The following is a 10,099-nucleotide window of genomic DNA, read 5'->3' as shown; positions in this document are numbered from 1 at the left end:
CTGATTGATGATTGGACTCAGAGAGAGCTGGGCTGGGAACTGGAGACGTTTACACTGCTACCCATGGAGTTCTACTGAGGACGGGGTTAAGATGCATTGTTAAAGTGGAGTTGTTAGATCTTTATTGAGTTGTGGGTTTTGCTGTTCCTGATCCTGCGAACGCTGGATTCAAATGAAGCCTCAGCCAGCAATCGTGTTGGGATTAATATCGGGGATGGACAAGAGACACAAATTAGAGGATGTCTCGGAGGGTTGTGGAGCTGGAGGAGATTACAGAGATAGGGAGGAGTGAGGCCATGGAGGAATTTGAAAACAAGGATGAGAATTTTCAACATCAATACGTTGTTGAACCGGGAGCCAATGTAGTTCACCAACCACAGGGGTGATGGGGGCTACGGTTAGAGAGATAAGAGTGGGAACTGGTGCGGGCAGAACACCCAGCTGGACAACAGTGGAGAGGCGGTGGAGGAGGATGGTGTGATCGACCGTGTCAAAGGTTGCAGACTGATCGAGAATAATGAGGAGGCGAGAGGGGTGAAAATGTAGATTTCTACTCGGGATTTACATCAACTAGAACTCTTTAATCTGACTCGATCATATCTATTCTGTTTCTTTCCCCTCAGGATATTCAGGACCTGTTGATGAGGTAAGCAGGTTTAAAGAAACAGTTTTGTGATGTGATCACTGCTGTCTCTCTAACACACACTGATTTCCAGACCTGTTTTTGCAGGAGTCAGATGGTGTTTCACAAGCCTGGAACTGTCTCCACTCAGTTACCTGCGGATATCGCTGGTGAACCAGTCAAATACATCAAAGTGTGGAGGGAAATGAGGGCAGTGATTTCTCCAGGTATCATTCTCTGTATATTACCGTCTCCCTGCTGTTATCCACGTGATTAATGAGGTTTGACACACTGATGAAATGATCATAAGATCAGAAGGAATAAGAACAGGAGTGGTCCAGCCCAGTGAACCTGCTCTGATTTTTGATAAGATCATGTCTGATCGAATTGTGGCCTTTACTCCACTTTCCTGCCTGTCCCAGATGACCCTTAACCCCCTTGTTGATCAACAATCTATCGAACTCGGTCATGAATCAATGGCCCAGCCTCTGCTGGTCTCTGTGGTAGAGAATTCCAAAGACTAATAACCCTCTCCGAGATGGAATTCCTCATCTAACACAGGAATAGTCCTGGAGGATTGCAAATGTGATGCCGTTGTTTCAGAAAGGGGCAAAGGTTAACCCAGGAAAGTACAGACCTGTCAGTTTGACATCAGCAGTGGGAAAACTGATAGAGGCGATAATATGAGATGAGAAAAATATGCACTTCGAGAAAAATTAATTAATATTAGCCAGTCCTCATGGCTTTGTCAAGGGCAGGCCATGTCTACCAAATGTAATTGAGTTATTTGACAAGGTGACACAGGTAGTGGATGAGGGTAGTGGTGTGGATGTTGTATATTTGTACTTTGAGAAAGCATTTGATACAGTGCCACATGGCAGGTTGGTTAGCAGATTAAAAATGTTTGGGATTGAAGGGTCCTGGGCTGCATGGATTGGAAATTGGTTAAAAGATAGGAGACAGAGGGTAGGTATAGATGGCCATTTCTCAGACTGGAGACGAGTTGCAAGTGGTGTTCCCCAGGGCTCAGTGTTGGGACACTTGCTTTTTACGATTGATATAAATGATTTAGAGTTGCGTGTTGAGGGTAAAATCTCTAAATTTGTAGATGACACTAAGCTCGGGAGAATACCGAATTGTGACGATGACGCTGGGCGACTTCAGAGGGACATTGACAAGTTGGCCAATGGGTAGATACCTGGCAGATGAATTTCAATGCAGTGAAATGTGAGGTAATGCATTTTAGTAGAAGAATCATGGGGAGACAATATAGGCTCAATGGTACAACTTTGAGGGGAGTACAGGAGCAGAGGGACCTCAGGATTCAAGTGCATAATTCTCTCTAAAGGGGGCCTGGCAAGTTGAAAGAGTTGTTAAGAAGGCTAAATGGATCCTTGGGTTTATAAATAGAGGCACAGAGTATAAAAGCAAAGATGTGATGCTACACCACTACAAATCATTGGTCGAGTATTGTGTTCAGTTCTGGGCACATTATTTAAGGAAAGATGTTAAAGCCCTTGAGAGAGTGCAAAGGAGATTTACTAGGATGATACCAGCAGTGAGGAATTTTAGATACAAGGAAATATTGGGGAAAATTGGGCTTGTTCTCCAGAGCAGAGAAGATTAAGAAGTGACCTTATTGAGGTGTTCAAAATTATCAACAGTTTTGACAAGGAGACTCTGTTTCCACTGGTTGGTAAGTCAGTGACTAGGAGTCACAATTTCAAGATGGCCAGCAAGAGAGCTAGGAGTGAGGTGAGGAGAAACTTCTTTACTCATGGGGCAGCACGGTAGCCTTGTGGATAGCACAATTGCTTCACAGCTCCAGGGTCCCAGGTTCGATTCTGGCTTGGGTCACTGTCTGTGCGGAGTCTGCACATCCTCCCCGTGTGTGCGTGGGTTTCCTCCGGGTGCTCCGGTTTCCTCCCACAGTCCAAAGATGTGCGGGTTAGGTGGATTGGCCATGATAAATTGCCCTTAGTGTCCAAAATTGCCCGTGGGGCTACTGGGTTATGGGGATAGGGTGGCGGTGTTGACCTTGGGTAGGGTGCTCTTTCCAAGAACCGGTGCAGACTCGATGGGCTGAATGGCCTCCTTCTGCTCTGTAAATTCCATGATAATGATGTACTCAGAGAGTTGTTGGGAATTGGAATGTGGTACATGGGAGAGTGGTGGAGGCGGATTCCACAGGAGGTTTCAAAAGAGAGCTGGATATATATTTGAATGTGCCGAATTTAGGGGACCACGGAGACAGGGCTGGAGAATGGGACTAGCTGGGCCGCTCTTTTGGGAGCTGGTACGGACATGATGGGCCGAATGGCATCCTTCTGTGCTGTAAATAGCAACATCTCTGTCTTAAATAGAGGCCCCTTCATTTGATGCTGTGTCGCCTACACCTCGCTTACCCCAGAGATCAAACATCCTCCCAGCATCTACCCTGACGAAGGAATCCCTCAGAATGTTATGTTTCAATAAGATAACCTTTTATTCTTCTAAACTCCAGTGAGTACAGACCAACCTGTTCAACCTTTCCACATAAGGCAATCCCTTCATCCCAGGAATCAGCCCAGTGAATCTTCTCTGAACTGTGTCCAATGAGAGTCTCTCCCTCCTGATGTAAGGAGATCAGATCTGAACACAGTACTCAAGCTGCAGTCTCACCAATCCCCTGTAAAGTTGTAGCAAGTCTTCCCTACTCTACACTCCATCCCTTTTCCAATAAAGGCCAACATTCCATTCGCCTTCCTCATTCCTTGCTGTACCTGGACACTAACTTTTAGTGATTGATGTACAAGGTCCCCCAGATCCCGCTGTACTGCAGCATTCTGCCGTCTCTTTCTGTTGAAGGGACTGTTTAGCACAGGGCTAAATCGCTGGTTTTGAAAGCAGACCAAGGCAGGCCAGCAGCACGGTTCGGTTCCCGTAACAGCCTCCCCGAACAGGCGCAGGAATGTGGCGACTAGGGGCTTTTCACAGAAACTTCATTTGAAGCCTACTTGTGACAATAAGCGATTTTCATTTCATTTTCATTTCATCTTCATTTCAAATCATTTGCTGATTTTCTATTCTTTCTGCCAAGGTGGACCACCTCACATTTTCCTACATTATACTCCATCTGCTAAATCTTTGTCCACTCACTTAACCGGTCTATATCCCTCCGCAGATGCTTTGTATCCTCCTCACAACTTCCCAACCAAACTTTCTGTCATCAGTAAATTTGGCTCCAGATTTGGTCTCTTCATCCAATCACTAATATAGATCAGAAACAATTGTGTCCCCATCACTGATCCGTGTGTCACTCCACTAGTCACAGTTTGCCAACCTGAAAATGAACCATTTATATTGGCTATGCCAGGTAGTTTGCCAATCCTCTATCCAACACCATGAACTCTTATATTGTGCAGTAATATTTTACATGAGGACATGTCGTTTGGAAATCCAAATACACAACATCTACTGGTTCACCTTTATCTACCCTGCTGGTCCCATACTCAGAAAGCTCTGATAAATGTCTCAAAAACAATCTTCATTTAACAAAACCGTGTGGACTCCGCCTGATTGTATGAAGATTTTCTAAATGTCTTGTGACTCCCTCCTTCACAATGGCATCAAGAGTTTCCAAATAACAGATTTGGCCCAAATCTTCCTGCTTTGTCTCCCTCCTTTTTTGGAACATTTCCAAACCGCTGGGACTTTTCCAGAATGGGGGGAATTTGGAAAGATTACAACCAATGCATCCACTTTCTCCAAAACCACTGCTTTAAAATCCTGGGTTGCAGGACATCAGGTCCAGGGGACAAGTTGCCTTTCATCCCAATAGTTTTCCAGATACTTTCTCTTTGGTGACCATGATTGATTTTAAGTTCCTCCCTCCCTTTTTCCCTCCTGCCTCTGTCCTGGGTCAGAAGCAGATGAGGGTCAACTTGTCTTAACCAAGGTCTTGTCCTGGAGAGAGATGTTTATTCTCAGTGAATTGATGCTGATCTGTGCTGAGTGAATGGAGCTGAAGGAATGGGGAGAAATGTCTTCACACACTCTGGGCCCCCTCCCCCGCAGGCCGTCGCCCTTCAACGCTGCGTTCCGGCCGGCTGAGAGCCGGTGTGGGCGGCGCCGGTGGGACTCGGCGTTTCCACGACGGCCGCTCGGCCCCTCCCGGCCCGAGAATCGGCGGGCCTGCCGCATAGAGCGGCTCGCGACCGATGCCGAGCCAACCACGCCAGCGCCGCTCAGCAGAGAATCGCGTGCCGGCGTCAGGGGGGCGTGGCGCGATTCGCACCGCTCCCGGGGATTGTCCGGCCAGGCCCCGGGCTGAGAGAATCCCGTCCTCTGTCCCTGAGCTTCCACAGTTCCTGGGCTGAGGAAAGTGGTGATGTCCCATCACCGTCTGTACACGTCTCGTCATTCACTCCTGTTTTTCTCACAGTAACAGCTTCCCAATCATGTTCTCTTCCAGTTCCAGCATCTCTCACCCTGGACCCGGAGACGGCACACAACTATCTCATCTCATCATTTCCCAGGATCTGACTAGTGTGAGGTTCGGAAATGAGAAGCAAGCTCGACCTGATCATCTGGGAAGATTTAATAAACACTTGTATGTTTTGAGCTCCCAGAGTTTCACATCAGGGAGACACTACTGGGAGGTGGGTCTTGGAAACAAGCCTTACTGGATTGTGGGTGTCTGCAGAGAGTCTGTCAACAGGAAAGCAAACATCACACGTTCACCTGAGAATGGATTCTGGGTCATCGCCCGGTATCCTAACTGCAAATCATTGAAAATCCCGGATGTCATCTCCCAGCAGAAAGTGAAACCCCGGAAGTTGGGAATTTACCTGGATTATGAGGGAGGACAGGTGTCATTTTATGATGCTGAGGACATGTCTCACCTGTACACCTTCACTGACACATTCACCGAGAAACTCTACCCCATCTTTAATCCTTGTAATGATAAGTCTGGTGATAACCTTGACTCACTCACACTGCTCACTGGGTAACACAGTGGGACACGTTTTGGGAGGTCGGAGTTTTAGTGAGAAGCCTGATTCACTGTCTGAACAGCTCATGTTGTCCTGATTCTCTGCTGTGTGCTGTCAGGGGGTGAGTGTGTTTCTGTATTGTTTATTCTGTAAATTTAACTCAGATTCTCCACCCATCCCACTGTCCCTCTCTGAATATAATGGTACCCATAAACACTGGGCTGGTATAGAATGAAGCAAAATCTCCTGAATTGTGGTAACTGTGCCCAGCTCTCGAACAATTCATTGTGAATCTTTATTTTGTTTCCTCCCTTGAATAAATGTTTTATTTGAAGACGGGCCTGACACCTGGTGTGATGATTACTGATTCAGTGAATGAGCAGAAAGAATGTTTTCTCTCCTGTCTGGGATGTGGATGTCGCTGGCTGAGCCCTCGTTGCCCATCCCTAATTGCCCTTGAGAAGGTGGTGTAGGTACACCCACTGTGCTGTTAGGGAGGGAGTTCCAGGATTTTGACCCAGTGACAGTGAAGGAACGGCCGATATGTTTCCCAGTCGGGATGGTGAGTGACTGGAAGGGAACCTCCAGGTGGTGGTATCAGGAATGAGAATATCAGAATAGGTTCCGGAGTAGGACATGTGACCATTCAGTAAGATCCTGTCTGATCATCAACACCGACTCCACTTTCCCCTCCTATCCCTTCATTCTCTTTGCACTCAGGAATATACCGATCTCTGTGTGGAATATACTCACTGACATCTCACCGCGAGAGAGAATCCCAAAGATTCACAACTCTCTCTGAGGGAAGGAATTTCTCCTCATCTCAGTCTTAAATGGACGACCCTTTATCCTGATTCTGTGACCCCCTCGTTCTAGACCAGTGTCAGCATCTACCCTGTCAGGATCTCGGAGAATTGTACATGTTTCAATAAGATCACCTATTATTCTTTTAAACCTCAAAGAATATAGATCGATCCAACTCAATCCTTCCTCATATCAGAAAACCCTTTCATCCCAAGTATCAATTCCGAGAACCTTCATTGCTCCCTCTAAGGTAAGTACATGTTTCCTCAGGTACGGAGACTAAAACTGTCCACAGTCCTCCAGCTGTGACCACACTCAATCCCTGTTACTTTGCAGCAAGACTTATAGTCTTATACTTCAGCCCCGTTGTAATAAAGGCTAAGATACCATTTACCTTCCTAATAGTTCACTGTATCTGCTTGCTAACTTTCTCTGTTTCAGCTTATTTTGGGGGGTTGCCATTTAGGGTAGGTAGGGATAGGTTTAGGTATCTGGGGGTCCAGGTGACAGGGGAGTGGGCGACACTGCATAAGTGGAACTTAACAAAGTTGGTGGAGTAGATAAAGGAGGACTTTAGGAGGTGGGATACACAGCATCTGATGCTGGCGGGAGGGGTCCAAGTGGTTAAGATGAATGTCTTGCCAAGGTTTTTATTTGTATTTCAGATGCTCCCGATTTGTATTCCGAAGGCCTTCTTCCGGAATTTGGTCAACGTAATTTCGGAGTTTATTCGGGCGGGGAAGGTGAAAGGGTGAAGTGGGCCGTGATACAGAGGCAGGGAGAGAAAGGGGACTTGGCGTTACCGAACCTGCTGCACTATCACCTCATACGCTGCAGGAAAGGATGTCCCGAAGCGTGGTACATTGGCGAGACCATGCAGACGCTGCGACAACGAATGAACGGACATCGTGCAACAATCACCAGGCAGGAACGTTCCCTTCCAGTCGGGGAACATTTCAGCAGTCAAGGGCATTCAGCCTCTAATCTCCGGGTAAGCGTTCTCCAAGGCGGCCTTCAGGACGCACGACAACGCAGAATCGGCGAGCAGAAACTTATAGCCAAGTTCCGCACACATGAGTGCGGCCTCAACCGGGACCTGGGATTCATGTCGCATTACATTCATCCCCCACCATCTGGCCTGCGAAATCCTACCAACTGTCCTGGCTTGACACAATTCACACCTCTTTAACCTGGGGTTACCCCATCTCTGGATCTGTAAAGATTTAATCACCTGCTAATGCTCGCATTCCAAGCATTGTCTGGCATCTTTGAATCTGTCTATATATATGTTTCTGGAACATACTTCTTCATTCATCTGAGGAAGGAGCAGCGCTCCGAAAATTAGTGACATCGAAACAAACCTGTTGGACTTTAACCTGGTGTTGTAAAAATTCTTACTGCACTATTATTGGGTGGTGAATGTGGAGAAAGTGAGGTGATAGTGGGAGGGAGAGAGGCCAGAATGGGTTAGGGTGGAGGAGGAATCCTGTCGGGGGCCCAGATTCAGGGCCACGGTAACGGTGGCACTACCGTTGTCACCGAGGAGATATATGGAGAGCCCGGTTGTACAGTCCACGGTTAGGGTGTGGAACCAGCTGAGGAGACAGTTTCGGATGGCGGGGATGTCGGTGCTAACATTGTTGTGTGTGAACCACGGACTCAAACCGGGGGAGACGGATGGCATGTACAGGAGGTGGAGAGAGGTGGGGTTGGTGAGGGCCAGGGATTTATATTTGGAGGAGAGGTTTGCCAGTCTGGGAGAGCTGCGGGAGAGGGGAGAGCTCCCGAGGGGAGTGAATTTAGGTATCTACAAGTGAGTGACTTTGCACGGATGGTGTGTAAAGAGTTCCCCAGGCTGCCGAAGTATGTCCCATTGGAACGGCTGCTGCTTCCGCACATGGAGGAGGAGGGTAGGATTGGGGACATATACGGGTGGCTGGGGGAGCAGGGGGAATGCACATGGTGAGGATTCAGGAGAAATGGGAGGAGGAGTTGGGGGAGAGATAAGGTGGAGAGTGAGGCGCTGGGCGGGGTGAATTTGACCTCTTGTGCGAGACTGAGTTTGATACAGTTAAAGGTGGGATGGGATACAGTGAGTTACAGACTGGAATCTAATCGAGGGGTTCAGATGGTTTATATATAGAATAATGGATACCTGGGAGTGAGTTACAGACTGGAATCTAATCGAGGGGTTCAGATGGTTTATATATAGAATAATGGATACCTGGGATTGATTTACAGAATGGAATCCAATCGAGGGGTTCAGATGGTTTATATAAAGAATAATGGATACCTGGGAGTGAGTTACAGACTGGAATCTAATCGAGGAGTTCAGATGGTTTATATATAGAATAATGGATACCTGGGAGTGATTTACAGACTGGAATCCAATCGAGGAGTTCAGATGGTTTATATATAGAATAATGGATACCTGGGAGTGAGTTACAGACTGGAATCTAATCGAGGGGTTCAGATGGTTTATATATAGAATAATGGATACCCGGGAGTGAGTTACAGACTGGAATCTAACCGAGGAGTTCAGATGGTTTATATACAGAATAATGGACACCTGGGAGTGAGTTACGGACTGGAATCTAATCGAGGGGTTCAGATGGTTTATATATAGAATAATGGATACCTGGGAGTGAGTTACACACTGGAATCTAATCGAGGGGTTCAGATGGTTTATATATAGAATAATGGATACCTGGGAGTGGGTTACAGACTGGAATCTAATCGAGGAGTTCAGATGGTTTATATATAGAATAATGGATACCTGGGGGTGAGTCACAGACTGGAATCTAATCGAGGAGTTCAGATGGTTTATATATAGAATAATGGATACCTGGGAGAGAGTTACAGACTAAAATCTAATCGAGGGGTTCAGATGGTTCATATAGAGAATAGTGGGCAGCACTGTAGCACAGTGGTTAGCACTGTTGCTACACAGCTCCAGGGTCCCAGGTGCGATTCCCTGCTTGGGGCACTGTCTGGCACGTTCTCCCTGTGTCGGTGTGGGTTTCCTCCGGGTGCTCCGGTTTCCTCCCACAAGTCCCGAAAGATGTGCTGTTAGTTAATTTGGATATTCTGAATTCCCGCTCTGTGTACCCGAACAGGCGCCGGCATGTGGCGACTAAGGGCTTTTCACAGTAACTTCATTGCAGTGTTAATGTAAGCCGACTTGCGACAACAATAAAGATTATTATTGTTATATTTATGGCCTCACTCAAATCCGGCCTCCAACTGAAAGGCAGCTGACTGTGCAAGTGGTCATTCACAGTACTGCCCCCAGATGACGGCACTGCTCCATGTAAAGCGCTTCCAGCCAACATGGGGAAAGTGTGGGTCAGGATGAGAGACTGATAAATATTGGGAGACAGAAGGATTTTTGTATCCATGAAGTAGGAAAAGTTTTTTTAATGTATTTTATTCCAAATAAATTAAATAATACAAAAACATCAGCAACCTGGGGAACATCCTCCCCAGCACACAATGTTACAATCTGTACAAATGTTTCCCTTTTACACATTCCCGGCCGCGCGGCGGATTATTCCTCAAACGTGGCCACCGACGATCCCCACCGTGTGGGGATCAGAATCCCCTCAGATATGGGAGTTACTGGGAAATCCAATCGGGAATTCAGGAGAAACATCTTTACCCAGAGAGTGATTAGAATGAGGAGGTCACTGCCCTTCACTGA

The 10,099-nt window shown here is 47.0% G+C and overlaps 1 pseudogene; it reads left to right on the top strand.

Annotated features, from left to right (window-relative positions):
- The first annotated feature begins 626 nt into the window (after positions 1-626).
- On the top strand, positions 627-5,929 carry LOC140389413 (zinc-binding protein A33-like; annotated as a pseudogene).
- Positions 5,930-10,099: the final 4,170 nt, after the last annotated feature.

The sequence above is a fragment of the Scyliorhinus torazame genome, chromosome 14 (genome assembly GCF_047496885.1).
Source record: "Scyliorhinus torazame isolate Kashiwa2021f chromosome 14, sScyTor2.1, whole genome shotgun sequence".
Classification (NCBI taxonomy): Eukaryota; Metazoa; Chordata; class Chondrichthyes; order Carcharhiniformes; family Scyliorhinidae; genus Scyliorhinus; species Scyliorhinus torazame.
The sequence above is the reverse complement of the archived record's forward strand: the minus strand, read 5'-3'. Positions and strand labels throughout refer to the sequence as shown.